The following is an 18721-nucleotide window of genomic DNA, read 5'->3' as shown; positions in this document are numbered from 1 at the left end:
GAAACTTGAGCAGTTAAATTAGTGAAGAAAAAACTGTGCATGCGGAGCCCGAGTTATAGTTACTTTAGAGCATGAGTTATAATTACTTGAAATGCCTATAACTACAACTGCTGAATTTCATTGGTTTTGTACAAGTAAATTCAGAACGTGACTATAACATCCCTGTAACCTTTGGTGTCTTGAGTGAAAATATCTATCTATCTCTCTCTCCCTCTCTCTCTCTCTCGCACTCTCTCTATCTCTCTCTCTCTCTCTCTCTCTCTATATATATATATGTATATATATATATATAAAATATCTATCTCTCTCTCCCTCTCTCTCTCTCTTTCCCTCTCTCCCTCTCTCTCTTTCTATATATATATACATATATCATCATCACACACAAAAAGGCACTGCACTCATGGGGGCTCCATGACAGCTTCATTTATTCAGACAGATTTTCAGACCCCACGGCGTGTTTCGACAACTATGTCTTTCTCAAGTGGTATCGTCTGTTCCTTCCTGCCATCACACTATTTATATTGCATTCTGGGATTAATAGTCACATGTCTCTCACCTGTAAGATATTCAAACGTCATTGCTGTTAACACGATTCCTTAATTCAATAATTCGATTATAGTCATTGATAGATCAATCCAATATTATTCGCACATTATGTTAAAAGGAATACGTGCATCAATTACAATCAGCATATTTTTTCAAACAGGTTTTTCCGTAATTTCCTTTTTACCATTTCTTTCTCTCTGTGGCAAACTGTCTTATATTTGAAATCCTTGTCACAGCACCCAGACCCCAAGCAACTGAGGCGTTCATCAGCAGCAGGGCCGCATCGGCATCCATATCAATTTAAAGACACCCTCATTGTTGTTCCTCGATGAGACTGTCGCTCAGAGTTGCGTTAAGCATTTTTGAAAGTTCCTTATGATAAATACGTCTTCCAGTGCTTCGTGCGCATGCCGGAGATCAGTATCTCCTCACCCACTCAAAGTCTGTTCCAAATTGTACACGGATACCGGGTGCCATTGCTGTTAATGTAAATCCAACCCAAATGGTCTAAAATAGCGAGGCACTCAACTGCTGGTGCACGTGGAGGGTTTTAGACCATAACCCTTATTAATCATTACACAAAAAAGGCACTGCACTCCTGGGGGCTCCATGATAACTTCATTTATTCAGACAGATTTTCAGACCCCACGACGCGTTGCGACAACCATTTCTTTCTCAAGTGGTATCGTCTGTTCCTTTCTGCCATCACACTATTTATGTTGCATTCTGGGATTAATAGTCACATGTCTCTCACCTGTAAGATATTCTAACGTGATTGCTGTTAACACGATTCCTTAATTCAATAATTTGATTATAGACATTGATAGTTCAATCCAATGTTATTCGTACATTATGTTAAAAGGAATACGTGCATCAATTACATTCAGCATATTTTTCCAAACAGGTTTATCAGTAATTTCCTTTTTACCAGTTCTTTCTCTCTGTGGCAAACTGTCTTATATTTGAAATCCTTGTCACAGCACCCAGACCCCAAGCAACTGAGGTGTTCCTCAGCAGCAGGTCCGCATTGGCATCCATATCAATTTAAAGACACCCTCATCGTTGTTCCTCGATGAGACTGTCGCTCTGAGTTGCGTTAAGCGTTGCTGAAAGTTCCTTATGATAAATACGTCTTCCAGTGCTTCGTGCACACGCCGGAGATCAGTATCTCCTCGCTCACTCAAAGTCTGTTCCAAAATTGTACGCGGTTGCCGGGTGCCATTGCCGTTAATGTAAAGCCAACCCAAATGGTCTAAAATAGCGAGGCACTCAACTGCTGGTGCACGTGGAGGGTTTTAGACCATAACCCTTATTAATCATCACACAGAAAGGCACTGCACTCCTGGGGGCTCCATGACAGCTTCATTTATTCAAACAGATTTTCAGACCCCACGACGTGTTTCGACAACCATGTCTTTCTCAAGTGGTATCGTCTGTACCTTCCTGCCATCACACTGTTTATATTGCATTCTGGGATATATATATAAGAGACCAAGAAAAAGGGGATCCCCAGCATAAACTTCCCATTTTATTTTCATAGGAATGTTTGCTCTCTGATATGGAAGAAATGGCTGAAAATTAATATACCAAATGTGTAAAAAGTTTGAAATGTAATCAAAAAGCATACCTCTCACTATCTGTCGCAAATCAATTATTTAGGTTTTTGACACATTTGTGTTAAAAGCTGTTGCTCAGGTTGCTCGTGAAGGGGTTAACCTCCACAAAAAGACCATAGGTGTCCAGATATGCTGTAATTAACCATTTCTCATTTGTCTAGAGGAGCTTTCACACTGGACAACACTGTGTCCACTGGAAAAGGTCACCCATAACTCAAACAAATCCTTTGGAAGAAGAGAGTCTCAGGTATTCAGTGTCCAGCCCTTGACAACTCATCGTGAATATGATGTTTATTCAGTTTGTACACATGTACAACTGACAACGAAATCAGGGTAGCGGATAGCCACCATGATAACCCAAGGCCAAAAAAGAGTGGTGTCAACCAGAAACCCAAGCAAGAAAGCATAGTCATCTTCTCAAGCAAAGGAGAAGGAGGAGCTAACTGCAAACGGAAGCAGGTCACACAAACCAGAAAAGCAAACAACATCTATCAATCCCAAGAGGGAGCAAGATTCCAAAATATGGCCAACCTACACAATGGTTGATAGCAAATAAAAGGAGTCAGTCTTTCGGGCAAACCAAGTCACACTACTATGTGTAATACATTCACCCTAGCACCATCCAATTATGAGCTAAACCCCATGAAATGGAGAATTACAATGAGATTGATTTTTCCAGTCATCAAACCAAAAAATCAAAAATAATTTCCAGTTTTATGCAGATTAATACATGCTTTTGGTAAATGAATGTAGGGGACTTTGCGTGGAATACAGGGGGAGTGAACAATAGGGCTGGAAAGCTGAAAGTTAGTCCTGGCAGAATAGAGCATTGTTTGCTCTCCCTTGTCAGAAAAAAGAAATGTGGAGGGAGTCTTAGCTCTTGCTTGCTGCTGTTAGTGTGTCTGACCTTAATAAGTAAACATACAAGTAGATGCAAATAGGTCGATGAACCTTTTGACTCGCAATTAAGATGATCCACCATAATTCAAGTGCATGCAGATCAATAAGCAAAAACCAATACACAATAACAATAACCAACAATAATCAATAAAGTTAATAATCAATAGTTAAGCACGTCTCTTGTCAAGACGCACAAGAAAATATTGACCTTTTGACCAGCAATAAAAAGGGCAGTGACGGTGTCTTCTCCTGGTGCAGTCTTGTTAAATTAAATTCACTAAAACTATTTCCCAAATCCCTATTGGTCAAGGGATCGTATGTTCACACTTTGACAAAATAAAGCTAAAATTCCAAATCTATGAATTCTACTATTACTCCGTTCACATGTCATTGATTGGTTGTCCCGCAATGTTCTCATCATCCAGCTTGTCAGGTAACAATAATGTTGCAGCCTCTACTCCAGTCAGTGTCGCCATTGTTCTCCACCTGAGAAAGTCAGTGTCGCCATTGTTCTCCACCTGAGAAAGTCAGTCTTTTACACATTACACCCAAAATGTTACATTAGCAAGAACAGCATCTTCTAGCAGTCAGTTCTTATGAGAAAAACAATTCTCAGCTCTGAGCACATTTACACCATACAATGGAAAATCACAGTTTAACTCTCTAGGACAGCCATTTATTAAAGGTTAAGAAATACAGCTTGACATGAGGCCTGGCAAGTAGGCCAAGACCTTTGCTAAGTTAAGGCCTACAACTAATAAACCTAAAACATAATGCATAACTCTTAAAATGACATATTATTACGTTAGTCAAACATATGATCAATATTTCATAGCATTAGACTATTAATACATCGTAATCACATTTTCAAATGCGTGCATTATTTTTCTACCTTATTATATTTTCTACACAAATCCATTATTCAGAATACATGAACACTCATTAATAATTTTTATTAAAGCACCTGCGCTAGCACTGCACCAAAGGTTTTAGATGAGTTACAATTTAGAATTAACACTCAGAAAAAGAGTTTAATCATCTAGAAGAAATGGTTTCAGGAGCAACAACCCACTCATGATTAGGTTCAGTGGAATTCCAAATTGTAATTTTGCTTCCCCTGACTCGTAATCGGGACCTTAGGGGGGACTATTTACTGAAAGCAAAAACCATTTCGAAAAGAAGGCTTTCCCTACTAAAAACAATATATTCAGCATAAGATCAATATTTATTTGAAGTATTATTTGGATATGGATTATACTAGTTTTCTAGTGCTCCCCATACAAGTTCTTCGGTTTCCAGTGGTCTCATCCTCTTTCAGCAAGCTCACTATTTTCACGTTAGTTTTCTGTGTAATGCTTTTAATGCAGAGTGTTCATGTCAAAAATATTGTGTGTACGTTTATCCAGTCTGTCGTAAATAAGCAATGAAAAGTGCCACTGACCTGTACAAGCACGCACTTCTACTGTGTTTAGGAAATCACTGTATGGCTTATGCATTGGTTTTCTATCATAAACAGTGTCAGCATTTCTGTGTTAAATGTTCTGTTTCTCATTCAAGAAACTCACTATTTCCCATTACCTATTGTGGGGCCGATTTAGAGTTTGAATGGGCGCCTGCCATATTTGTACTTGTCCAGCCTTTTGGACTACTCTGAAAATTGGCAGGCACTGCTCTCACAGCAGTTCCTGTTAACGTTAGAAAAGTATGATGGATGGCTCTATTAAACATGAAACACACCTGTCAAACGTTTACAAAGTTTAATTTTTTCATAAAACAAACTCCCAAAGCAGGACTTTGTCTTTGGTAAAAATACAACTAACGGATGCCAGACCATGGGAGTTGCCTCCTATGCTCTGTGGGGTGGGGGTGGTGGGGTGTCATTATTTATTATTTTACTGTCCTCATTGGCAGGCTGTACATAGCAATGACGATCAGCAAAAAAAAAACAGAGTAGCTCCATCTTTGACATACTTAACATCCACCTGCCTGTTATTTGGAAGGACAGACCTACAGTTTGGTGGAGAGGGTACTACGTCGCCTTTGAGATGGAGTATTCTCTCCACCAAACTCTAAGTCATTCCTTGTATGTGTGTTGCCTTTATATTGTGTTTTTATGTACTTGGGAATGCTGGCTGATTTCGTACTAGAAAAGGAACAAAGAGAGGCATTGGTGCATGCTTGCTGCAAGTTCAACTGTGCAATTGTGAACTCCCATGGTACTTAGTGTTGTCCGTTTATAGGCTACACCTCCCTGCCCATGGTTCCATTTTTCCATCATAGTCCAGTGAAGGTTACTCTGTACTCCCTGGTGTCAGTAGATTCCGCAACTCAGACCATGGGAAAATTCTCAACATCAGTTTCTACTCTATGCTCTACTCTGACAGTTCCCAACATGTGCAGAACATTGCATGCAGAGTTGACATACCTCAGTCTTTATACCTGTCTGGATTAGGAGGGACATACCCATAGGATGCAGGAGTGATATATCAAGGATAAGGGGAGAGAGTAAGTCCTGGGAATGGAAGAAGAAAGAGTGAATCGGGGGACTGGGAGTGGCTTACCTGAAGGAATGCAAGGAGGTGTTCCTGAAGATATGCCAGTATTAATTCTTTGTGTATAAGGGCACGAAGTTGAACGTGGGTGCTTCTTTGTGCTTGAGTGTGTGGGTGTGTGGTTGTACATACTATGTGTCTGGAGTAGTGACGGGGAAAGGTGGTGCTAAACACTGTAAACTTATGCAACACCAATAACTTAAACAGTATGGCTACATTGTTGCAGATACACTGAATACTAACTAGTTATCTTACTTGCAATCTTCATTACATCAAACCTAGTCTTTCTCTTCGATGTCCTGAGCACACAATGATTGCCTCCCCCAATAGACTGTGTTCATATACGATAACAAAACATTAAAGCAAGCCAAGCAGTGGCAAAACCAACAGATCTCACAAACACAGGGGGAGAAAACTCAGGGCAGAAACATGTTGACACAAATAGAGGCATGCATGGGTCATAATAATCATGGCCCTCTAAAAAAACACTATGGTATTTTTTATCTATAGCCAAGGTACCACCTTAATAAAGGATACTTTGTGGTGTACCCTGAGATATTTTAATTAGCGCCAACGATCTGAGTCATTTATCCGGAAAGAATACTATCTAAGAAGTCCCTCAAGGTAACCCCATTTGAGGTGGAGTCTGCCCTGGTAGTATAATCTTACCAGGGAGGGATGAGGCGACCTGTGATGAAGCATGTGACATTACATGAGTGAGTACACCTAGTCCAAATATTTGGGATTGCCAATATTTGAAATGGGAAGTGTAGCAATAGAATGACAGGAACTCTAGTGCAGAACATATTCATAGATTGGTTACCACGCTACTTTTGTGTTGAAAGCCAACAGTTCTGGCATTAATGTACTAACCGGTCAAGTAGTCGCATTCACAAATGCACATGGGTTGCTTGGCCATTGTCTCTGTGCAATCTGCCTCTTCCTGAGCCGCCATGTCTGTGGCCTATTAGTTATTCCTGAAACTTGTAGTTGTGCATGCCACTGACAAGAACAGCTTTGTCAATGCAAATAGACAGCACTCATGAGAGTTTGACAGTAATTTTTTCCAGAACAGTTATTCCATCACTCAGTTCAGTCAAATGTGTTTTCTGCTTCCTTAGAAGGCCTGATTTAACTGCAGGCCGTTAAACAGTATTGATCCATCAGCGGAGCATAGTTAATTTTGGTGCAAGATTGGAATACTCATCTTTTTTTAAATTGCTTTTTACATTCTGTTAGGTGATGTCTATCATGGCATACTTCTTTTTCATGGAAGGCATATATAGCTGTTGGTTTTAGTTTAGATTTTTTTAGGGTCTGGCATTAACCATCATGTCTTGTGTTTCATAACACTAAATATGGTATAAATACTTCATGAATATTGCCTTCATCAACAATAGTACACAGCATGGGGCATAGGGTCAGCCCACTTCATCCTCTGGCTTACCTGACTGTGACTGATGAGATATTGCTCTTGCAAATTGTGAGCTCTCACACAATAAGTATTCCCTTCAGTGCTAGCAATTACTTGCACAGTGTGTGCTTTTACTTGAAAATATATGCATTTTGACTTATTTTTTATACAAATTCTGTCTTCATATAAAAACCATTCACAAACAAAATTATAATTTGCAAAGTCAAAAAAAACAGTAGCCAATATTTGACCTGTTGGCTTTGCCAATGATTATTTATGTTTCTGTTCATTCTTATGAGCTAATCAGTGCTAACAGGCTTCCGTTTCTTTATTTTCCACGGATATTTAACTTATTTTTTCTGTTGTTTAGTGGCTTTGTTTATTGTACATGTGTTTTTTTCCATTTGAATTCAATTATTATTGGCACAGTGGCCTTGTTATTCAGATTTCAATCCAATACAATGTTCGTAGTTTGCTGACTTGATGAGCTGCGATTAAGATTCTTGTATTTTAATATTCAAGTTGCTTTTACACTAAATGTGGTCATGTAGTTTACGGACAAGGAAGGTATGTGAAGGCACATTCTACCCACCCTACACCTCTTTGTAGGACTCTTTTCTTATTTTATATGAGTGTCCATTACAACGTAATGCAAGTGTGTTTGAGGCAGATTGTACTACGACTTCCCTTATTTAATTTTGTAATTGTTTATTTTGAATGGTTTTCCTCTTTGCAATTGTGCTTGCTTTACTCTATTTATCTTTTAGAGTTCAGATTTTGGATTCTAATAGTATGTTAATTATTTTGAATTTATACACATTTTGGAAAGAATAATATGAATCTATTATAAATTTAGATTTTGGCACAAACGTGACATTCTTAACCTCATCCATTATGTGTATAAATTAGGAATCTAATTGTATTAACTAAATTTGGGATCTTTTAATTGTTTTAGTGATTTGCTGGATTGTGATTTATTTTACTGAATTTTTATATATTGGAATCTTGTAGACATAACATTTGGCTTTTATCATTATTTGCATCTCTGAAGAAGTTCGTTTCAATATAATGCATTAGCTACGTGAGCTATGTTTTGGAATGAAAAAAAAGGATTCATTGAAAATACCGACTTGCCTTATCTCTGTCTTTTTTCTTCAGCACATAGACCGAATAGCTGTATTTTGCAACAGAGTGCTTCCGGATTTATTTTCTGTTTGGCTTTTTTTTGGCAGCATTATCATCAGCAGCAGATACCAGCAGGATAGTAACTGTTGCAGCAGACATAGGGCGGATATCTTTTGTCACAAAATATAATTTAAACATGACCAGAGATTCATTTAAATATACTAATGTTTAACAGTTTATGCATAAAGTATTTCCCTGAAAATCTACATTGATGTGCATGCCTTATAAATTAGTGAGTTGAGCTCATGCTGGTATAGCCCTAAAACAATTAGTAAAGAAATTCATTTTGACATGTTCAGTTTCTTCATCATGTTAATTAGCAGTTTGCGTTAAAACACTATTGATATTTGTTCGTTAAACCTTTAGTGCCATATGTATCTTGTTCCAAAGCAGTTAAATAGCATGTGAAATTATAATTATTCTTCTCTTTTCAAATGTGTTTTAAAGATGATTTTGCATACGATTTATTAATGACAAGTAAATAGGTTGATGTTAAATTATTAATTAAATAAAATAAAAAGTGCCATTCGAATCTATTGCTTAGCTTAGCCATAGTAATTTGTAAGGCCTGTGAGTTTAGAGAGCTCATGAGAAGATGCCCTTTCACTTGCTAACATGATGTTCTTTTAAAGTTCGTTGACATGAAGTTATACTTTATCTTTTGTTATATTCTGTTCCTATTGCGAACTTGTTCAGAAATTAAGGGCCATATTTATACTTTTCGACGCAAAACTGCGCTAACGCAGTTTTCCCTCAAAAAAATTAGCGCCGGCTAACGCCATTCTGAAGCGCCATGCGGGCGCCGTATTTAATCAATGACGTTAGCCGGCGTTAGCCGCCGGCGCTGCCTGGTGTGCGTGGAAAAAAACGACGTACACCAGGCAGCGCCGGCGTAGGGGGATATGGAGCTTGGGCGCCAAAAAATGGGGCAAGTCAGGCTGAGGCAAATTTTTCGCCTCAACCCGATTTGCGCCATTTTTTTCGACTCCCAACCCCCATAGAAATGACTCCTGTCTTAGCAAAGACAGGAGTCATGCCCCCTTGCCCAATGGCCATGCCCAGGGGACATATGTCCCCTGGGCATGGCCATTGGGCATAGTGGCATGTAGGGGGGCACAAATCAGGCCCCCCTATGCCACAAAAAAATAAATAAAAAAACACTTACCTGAACTTACCTTAATGTCCCTGGGATGGGTCCCTCCATCCTTAGGCGTCCTCCTGGGGTGGGCAATGGTGACAGGGGGGGTCCCTGGGGGCATGGGAGGGCACCTCTGGGCTCCTTCCGAGCCCACAGGTCCCTTAACGCCTGCCCTGACCAGGCGCTAAAAAACAGCGCAAAAGCGGGCGTACGTCATTTTTTTTGACCCGCCCACTCACGGGCGTGAATTTTGCCCGGGAGTGTAAATACGGCGCACATGCCTCGGAGTCATTTTTTTAGACGGGAACGCCTACCTTGCATATCATTAACGCAAAGTAGGTGTCCACGCTAAAAAATGACGCAAACTCCATGGACTTTGGCGCTAGACACGTCTAACGCCAAAGTATAAATATGGAGTTAGTTTTGCGTCGGAATTGCGTAAAAAAAAACGATGCAATTCCGGCGCAAACAGAGTATAAATATGCCCCTAAGTGTCCTATTGTTTTATGCCCTGTGCCCTGTGAGTATGGGGAGCTGTCCTTGGCTAAGGAACATGGAGGAACCGTTGACAACTAAGTATAACCAAATGTTGAAAACTATGCACAGAAGAAGATGATGGACCCCATTCCCATGACGGTGATGGGAGAATTTCTAATTGTTGCAGATGCCCACAATGTGATGTCCCCTGACTGAATAATGAAATCACTGGATACCAAATTGAGAACTGTCCAACAAATTAGAACATTTTGTGACTTTTAACTTATCATATCTGGATGACCTTTCAGAAGTCTTTCTCGGACCCTGCTCTGGAGCAGACCCTCTCTTTTTGTGCTGCTTTTGAGTATTCAAGCTATTGCCTCCACCCCCTGGACTCTTTGTCATTTTATCCTAATGCTGATGATCAAAGTCTTTACTAAAACTATTGCTGATGACTTTTCGGTATGAACTAATCACTTATGGACATTCTAGGTTTAGATTTGAATGCTATTTGTTTTTTCCTCATAAACCATCGTCTATGTTGATAGATTAGAACTTGGATTTTTCTGACTGTGTGAGAAGACTTTTGACAGAGCTTCAAATGTTGAAGCTTTCCATTTTTATTTACCTTTATCAGTTCTAGTTAGTCTTCAGTTGGCCCAGATATCACTCTTCTAAATTGTTCTGCCTTATTTTTGCTTTATCTTTTGCCTCCAAATGTGATTGCCCAGTAAATGACAGTTAGTGACATTTCCTGTAGGGGGTCTCCTTAACTTGTAACCGTCTTGATGCATTTGAATTGTTTCCATGTTGAATGGAGTTGGTTTATGTGTAATTATCAAGTTGTGTTATTGTTATTTTGTGTCACATGCCTAGTATGTTTTTTATTAATTAAGCTTTGGTTCTTTGAATGATTAGATCACCTTGTGGTGGTCCTGTATCTCTAAAGTATGTTTTTGAGGATTGTCTACATTAACGTGTGTATTGGTTTGTAATAAACACCCTTGAACTTTATTTCGGACTTGGTTTTCCTGGGTGGTCACATTGGTCATACTTTAAATTGAGATGTGTTTACAGTCCTGTGAATGCTAATTATCTCTTACTTCCATATGGGGGAAACGAGTGCTGATGTCCTTCACAGCACTATTGCCCAAGGCTAACTAATGCTGCAGCACATCTGTATAAACTTAGGGATGAATTTGGAGATGCTGAATCATCATTTGCCCTGCTGCTTTGTAAATTGTTTAACACTTATAATGTGTTCCTATATTTTAAACAGTGATGGTGATTGAAAGATTTCTTATAACAAACAATGTTTGTATTTCATTCAACAGACAAAAACACACTTAATAAATTAAAACTCCACAAAAGTTAGATCTCTTTTAAATCATGTGCTGTTACATTTCAGACGCTTTCTACTTAAATGCATTTATTTCCTCTCAAGCTTCAGTCTACTTCATGAGAAGGTCCCCACTGTTCCATCCTACATGTTGGTGCCATGGATCGATCCACTGACCATTTGAAACTATGGCCTCCACTGAGTTTGACCCTGCTGAATTAGAGTAGTCCACAACTCCTGTCCACATATTGTGGTGCCACAGAACTAGGGCTTCCTTGAAATCATCGTTTTCTGCAAAGCTTAACCTTGCTCGATGTTAAAGAATCCTCTTCTCCTATTAGCTCACATAGTAAGTGTTTTAATGAAACTGTTGTTTCTCCTCATCCTGACCATTGTCTTCTAGAAGGCCCACTGTTCAAATCCTCATATGCTTGTAGCACAGAGCAAATATTTCTTTAAAAGTGCGAGCTTGACCTAGCTCAATGGAGGTGGCACACAGAAAGCACTTTTTTTGAAAGGAGTTTATACACATGCACCCTTAATGTCAATACTGATATGGTGATACAACTGAGCTAGTGCTGCTATACATTATGGTTTATTCTGAAACGTGGCCACACTAATTAAAGACACATCTACCATTCCTTCTCTCACACTTCCAAAGAGGAAAGCCTGCTCTGAAACAGTGCTTTGTTGATTTCATTTTGAATAGTGGTATTACCGAGCAAGTACTCCACTGAAACATATTTCCTTCCAAGTTTGATGCAGCATCTTTGATTGATACAATCCATAATGCATATTAAATGTTTACATATTTACATGATGATAGCACATTATGTTAATTTCTCTGTGTATTTACCACTGTATCCAAGTTGGCTTGAATTATTTGTGATGCAAAACTTATCTTTAAGATAACTCTACCCTGAATCTCTAATATATTTAAATATGTATTTAGTTTCTGTTAGACTTGTTAGCCTTAGGCTGGCCTTCTCCCAATGTTTTTTTGCCTGTTTCCCAGCATTTCTTTTGCAAAAATTATATTTTTCAGGCCTTAAGACTCTGTGCACTTTACAACTGATAACCGGTGCTAAAGTGCTTGTGCTCCCTCCCCTCAATATGGTCAATTGGCTTATACCTGATTGGCATATTTAATCTACTTATAAATCCCTTGTTGAGTGGTACACCATATAACCAGAACCTGTAAATTAAATGCAACTAGTGGGCATGCAGCACTCATTGTGCCACCCACTTAATTAGCCACCTAAAAAATGCCCAAGGCTTGCCATTGCAGCCTGAAGGCAGTTTGTAACTGCCATTTTGACATGGCAAAATAAACCTTTTGCCAGACCTAAACCAACCTCCTTCTAATTCACAAATCACACTTAATGTAGGCCGTAGGGGCCAATAGGACAGGTTGCATTGTATTTAAAAAGTAGGACATGCCACATAGGTTTTTCATGTCCTAACAGTGAAAAACTAAAACTCCTAAAGCTGTTTTTCACTGTTATAGGGCCCATCTGTCCAACCTACTAACACTGGATACATTTTTCACATTTAATAATGTGATAACTTTAGATTAGGAACAGATATAATTTTTGCTGTTACACTCAAATTAGTTGTAAGTTTAAATCCTCCTAATTTTAAAGTCGGGTTATAGGTCACAATTCTAAAACTGCCAATTTTAGAAAGTTACACAAAAACAGAGTGACCCTCATTGACAATGGAGTATTGTGATTTCTTTAGTGTGCACAACATGCAGACCTTTTCTGACACATCACTATGATTGATTGGGGGTTTAGTTAGATACTTTCAATAAACTAGCCAGGTAACCACAGTAAAATTATATTGATAGACAATAAATATTTTAAGTAATTAATTTATTGTATTAAACACGTTTAATTTGTGCCATTAAAATAATCGCACAGAAACAGGAATACAGTCTAAATAACATACATCGTGCGCTAATAGATTTTTTTCATAACATATAGATGACATTTTCAAATATTTAATAGTATCATCTACTTTTAAATTCTTGATCACTTCCCAAAGGTGATTGGACATGGTCTTTATCTTGAGAAAGAAAGAAAAGTCCTTGTTCTTGGTGCTGTTTGGTGTTCTCAGGTAGACAGTAATTTTTAATTATCTTAATGGTGAGGTAAAGTCAACTGTTTGGATCTCTGTGGGGACATATTTTTTACGAAATCTTCATAAGGGTTGTCCATTTTGTTTCCAAGACAAGTCAGGTATGCCTAGGGAGAAACATTAGGTGAAAATTAATCTAGGTTCAGACTCCTAGAATAATTTATGTTATGTTCAAGCTTGTGCATCAACCAGTTCCCTCGGTATGTGGAGCTTGTTAATCTGTTTCTGTGAACAAAAGACAAGAAGTATTATGTTATTTTAATACATTAACCAATCTATTACCCCTTCACCTTACATCCACTGGTAACAGCTTTATAATAAACTTCTAATCTAATGAATTCATCAATGGCACTGTCATTTTTACAGTGGGGAGAAATGAAATGATGATCAACATGAACTATTAATTGCAAAATCAAGGGGTGTCTAAGTTTCATATATCATCAAACTCTATTGTTGGTTCTTACTTGTTTGTTGCTATCAGAACTCCTTTTTTCTGGATTGGTGTCTCAAAAATGTCCTGCTTTTTGTAAGAGCATTCCACCTCTTGTTTATTGAGATGACCAGCTCTGTTCGGGTCCGGCTGGTCATGAATTATTTTCCTTCATTTGAAAGCCTCTTCTTACAGACACCTATCAGACACCTTTCAGACACCTTGCATTCTGATGGGGTAGCATCTTGTAGACCACAAGATCCGTAAGCATTTTGCAGGATGTCATTTTTGTTGCTCAGTAGTTTGAAAGGCTCCACTTATTATTGGTTTCGTAGCCTTGTGTCCTGGGACAGTCGCGCATTTTAGACCATGTGATTCGCGAGCCTTAAGGAAAATGTAGTTTTTATTGGTCAGTCCTCCCAACATCTTTTGGTCTGATGAGGCTCCTTACTCCTTCTGCAGCATCATCTTATGAGCAATGGGACATCTAAGTTTGATGGGTTATATAGTTACTTTGTGAGTGTGACATAATTCAATTTGGAGTTTTGTCTGAGACTTATAGCATATGCTGCTGTCTTTCAACTTTTCCCTACACTATTCTTGAGCATTTGTCCAAATCCTTCTGCAAATAAAACTAAAACATTCAGCAAATAGGAACAAAGTTGTGTTTTATTTTTCGTACTGGGTTATGTGCTTTCTCTTGCTGTGCGCTACATTGTTTGAGCCAAAAATCAGTTCTTTAAGTTTATGTGTCTGTAGTTTATTCCACTGATCATTTAATGAAGCATAATTATGCCACACTTCCGGAATGTTTATATTTTTGTGAGACATTAAGAATTACCTAGTTACTCGAGGGGTATATAATTCTGCACCAGGATACTTTCTTATGGCAAAGTTGCTAGTATTTTATTTTTTTCTTTCAGTCTAACAGGGCAACATTTGTGCATCATGTTAAGCTCCACTTGTTCAGGGTTGTAATATTCTAGAATGGATTGTTTGAGACCCCTGGCTAGTCAGGGTCAATTCTTTGTCAAGGTCCTGGCCTTTTTAAATGTTATTGATCTCTGACATCTCATTAAGACCTGTCCCTACTGCGTGTAACTTCAGGATTTTTCTTGATTCCATTCTGAAAACTAACTATTATTGATAGTGTTTTGCTCTAGCACAAAAATGTTTTCCCTTCACTGGCAGGCATTACATGTGCAATGCACGCTTTTATATAAGTATGTTTATATTTTGATTTTTTTTCATATAAAGCCTGCCTTGTTACAAAAACCATTCACAAACAAAATAATCATTCACAACATTCAACCGGTCATGGGCCAACCCTGAGCCTTGCCAATGCTTTATGCTGTCACTATAGGACCATAGGAGATAATGTTTGCAAACAACCTTTAGTTTCTTCAATTTCCATGGATGCTTAACATATTTTTCAATTAGTTGGTAGCTTTGTTTACTGTTGATGTGTTTCCCCTGATAACGCGTCCCTTTATGACTAATTTACTCACTTTGGGACTCGTTTTAGGCCAATTAATCTTTTGACCCTGATTAAAGACACCTTAGGACGAGGTAACTAATAAACATGTCAATCAATAAGTCAATAACGTCATCAATATTTACCGTAATAAGACAATTCAGATTAGTCAAAGACATTAATAAAACTCAGAAACCACCATGACCTTGCAGTCATGAATAACCACACCAGTTTAATACTATTATATGAAGTTTATTCCCTATTGATTACAATTCTACTAGTAAGTTTATTAATCTCAAAACCAAGAAACACATTATCATAGTCACAATTTGGCAACTCTGATAAGATTTCATCAAAGCAAGAATCATGAATATTAGAATATAGCACAACATCAACATAGGTTATCCTTAGCAGACTATCATTATCACGTTATTCAACAAAGCATAGATTCAGTCATTTGTTTATTTGCGTCTGTTTAGTGAACCCCTCATCTAACCTCAAATTAGCATTGGCATGTTGGGCTTCATGCAAAACAATTTAGTAACACCAATTTGGAAAACATCTAAGTATGGTCTCTGTCAAAAGAAGCAGTTGGTACCTAGAAAGGAAAAGCAAAGAGACAGTCACAATTTCATTGTCATATAGGTACCCTCCGTATTGGGTCAGCACTCAGATTCAGTATTCGTCCTTAGGATATCAGTTGATTCGCCATCAGTTAGGAATTCAGCAAGTCGGGTAAAAGGGGCACTTCCCTCATAAGGAGGTAAGGTGTAAAACGGGCAATATAAGGCAAGGATGTTTTTTAAGAACCAAACAGCAAAGTCTCTATGCAGAGTGACAAAGTGTCTGGGTCATAGCAAATGGCAACAGCATCTCCCCCTCCTCTATCTCCTAGTCTCCTATTCTAATTTGCTTCCTTGTGTCAAAGGTTTTTATCCCATTTTTGTTGTACATTCCCCTAAAATGTAATTGGTTGGGGTCGGCACCCCATTGTCTCCCTCCAATAGGGTTTCAATGACTTCATTAAATGTGTCACCCCATAACAGTTCTCACGTAGTTTATTGGTCCTTATGATTGACGTCTTCAGCGGGTAGAATGTCCGGTATGATTTCATACTCTCGTGGTCTTCTTTGCATCTTTAGTCAGTGGTTCCATTGTCTCTACCGGTTCAGGCGACCTTGTACCTGTGAGTAGTCTACACTGTTGCATTCAGCAAGAATGTTTCCCTAAGCAAGTCGAATTTCATGAGAACGGATCTACTACAGTTACAATCATCTTCTAGCTCTGAAATAACAAGAGTTCATGTCTTTCAGCAAGTCAGCACACTGCACGTTAGAAAAACACATCTAATATGAAACAGGGCAGCTAGGCCTCGACTCATGCTAACTAAGGCCTAAGGATTTATTAGCAGAACTTTAACATATAACCTTTTAATATTAGTGCAAAATCATATTCTAACGTAACATTTCAGCATTATTAGTCAGTTTCATTAGTCCCCATATATATTGGTGGCCACTCCCCGTGGGCACATTTCAAGCACACGTTTAGCAAATACATTAATACATTTTCTATGCGCCATTATTATATGTTAGTTCATAAACATTTCATATTAACTTCTAAGTATATAAGTTGTGCTCTCTCAGTCCCTCCTCTGATGACACTTGTCATCACACAAAACCTTTCCCTTCACAACCTTTCATTTTCTTCAGAGTTCGCATTTAAATTTCTTCCTCCCTATGTGATTTTTCCCACATTTCTTTGAACATTTTCTCTTTTTCTTTTTCTTCTTTTCTTTTATTACTTTTTGTCAGGTCTCTTTTAATTCTTTTATTAATTTTGCATGATAACCATAGACCAAATAGACAAGTCAGGACAATCAATAGACCCCCTAATTTTTTTGCAAGAACCCCGCTCCAAATACTACTAAACCAATTCCCTACTTTGGTAATTCCTTTCCCAACGTTTTCACAAACTCCAGGTTCCTTTAGCTCCTTCTAAATCTGCACTATCTCTTGTTAAGTTAGTAAGCATACCCCTAATCTTTTTACTATTATCAGGAATGAATGCACAACAATGGCGCTCATTAAGCATCTTACAGACTCCGCCACTCTTTGCTAAAAGAATGTCTAAAGCAAGCCAGTTTTGAAGAGTCATAGCTCTTTCCGCAGCAAGTTCAGTATCCATCAGGAGTATAGCCCCTGTGAAGTTTGTCAGCATGTTATGCACAATAGTAGACAACTTTCGAATCTTTATGGAGTTTAAGATAACCCCTACTGAAGGAATTATGGCTCCAAATATGTCACCTACGACAGCAGCCGCTGTCTCTCTCTTTTGTCTAGTATGTTGTAATTCAGACATTTTTGGAATTTGCTTTAAGTTATCAATCTGGTAGATCTTTGGGAAAACTATTCCCAAATAACATGCCCCATGCCATCCCTTTGGAAGACGGTAATAAGCATTAATCCCACATATATAATAGATCCCAGGGATAGCCGGATCCTGTCCATTTAACATGAATGTCCATTTACTCTGAAACAAAAACACGTATACACAAAGCCTTCCTACGTGTAATGCATCTATAGCTAATTTGCCTTGTGTCTTTATTGCAGTGTAAGCATAATCATTTGCAAGCGTGCGTTTCTCTAATCCCTTTTCTAGTCTTTCCTTTAATGTTTTCCATCTATCATCAGTGTGATCTAAGAAGCTCTTTTCTACAGGTGTTAGTAGGCAGGTTAGATTATTGCGGTGCACATAAGCTGTCCCAAATGTGAGTGTCGGCTCAAAGAAACCCCTAACTAATTTTATGCTGTACTCTTTGGCTAATTTATTTAGAAACTCAATCACGGGCACAAAGGAAAACACTACATCTAAGTTAGAATAGAAGTATTGAACATATTCTTGATCATAGAATCTTGTTAACAGCAAACTACAGCTTATCCCGTAGGTTAGTGGCAGACTATGATAAGTAACCCCTTCCTGTACTGATGAAGGAATCTTTGTGCACACATAGCAATTCTTCGCATCCATTGTGTCAACATACTCATTCAGCAAGCAATAGAAGACATTAGTAGATAGTTCCCCTTTTGAATCAGTTCCCTCATGCAAGTATTTTGCATCGTGCTCAAACTTCTCAGGATTTGAAGCATTGTTAGTCACTTTCTTATCCACCAATGGCATTCCCACAATCACACCGGTAATTATTATTGCACACACAATACCCAGAATAGCACCCAGCCAACCACACATCCTACCCTTATTACTATTATCTCTAGTGTAACTCATGATCTGTAAAGGATCAGGTAGTAGAATAATACAAAGCAAACAATCAACTTGAGGACGATATAAAAGCTCTTTTTTTTTCCTGTGCAAAGTCCCTCTCATTCTCTGCGAGAAGTTACAGCGTTTCACTCACTCCAGGACCCCTTTGTCAAATCAGGTTAGCAGCTTGTCATAATCGTTTTTTCAGAGTCAGGTTAACAGTGCCACATCCGGTAATTTATCAGTCTCTTTT

Source organism: Pleurodeles waltl, chromosome 11 (assembly GCF_031143425.1).
Source record: "Pleurodeles waltl isolate 20211129_DDA chromosome 11, aPleWal1.hap1.20221129, whole genome shotgun sequence".
In the NCBI taxonomy this organism is placed as follows: Eukaryota; Metazoa; Chordata; class Amphibia; order Caudata; family Salamandridae; genus Pleurodeles; species Pleurodeles waltl.
Note: the sequence above shows the minus strand (reverse complement) of the source record.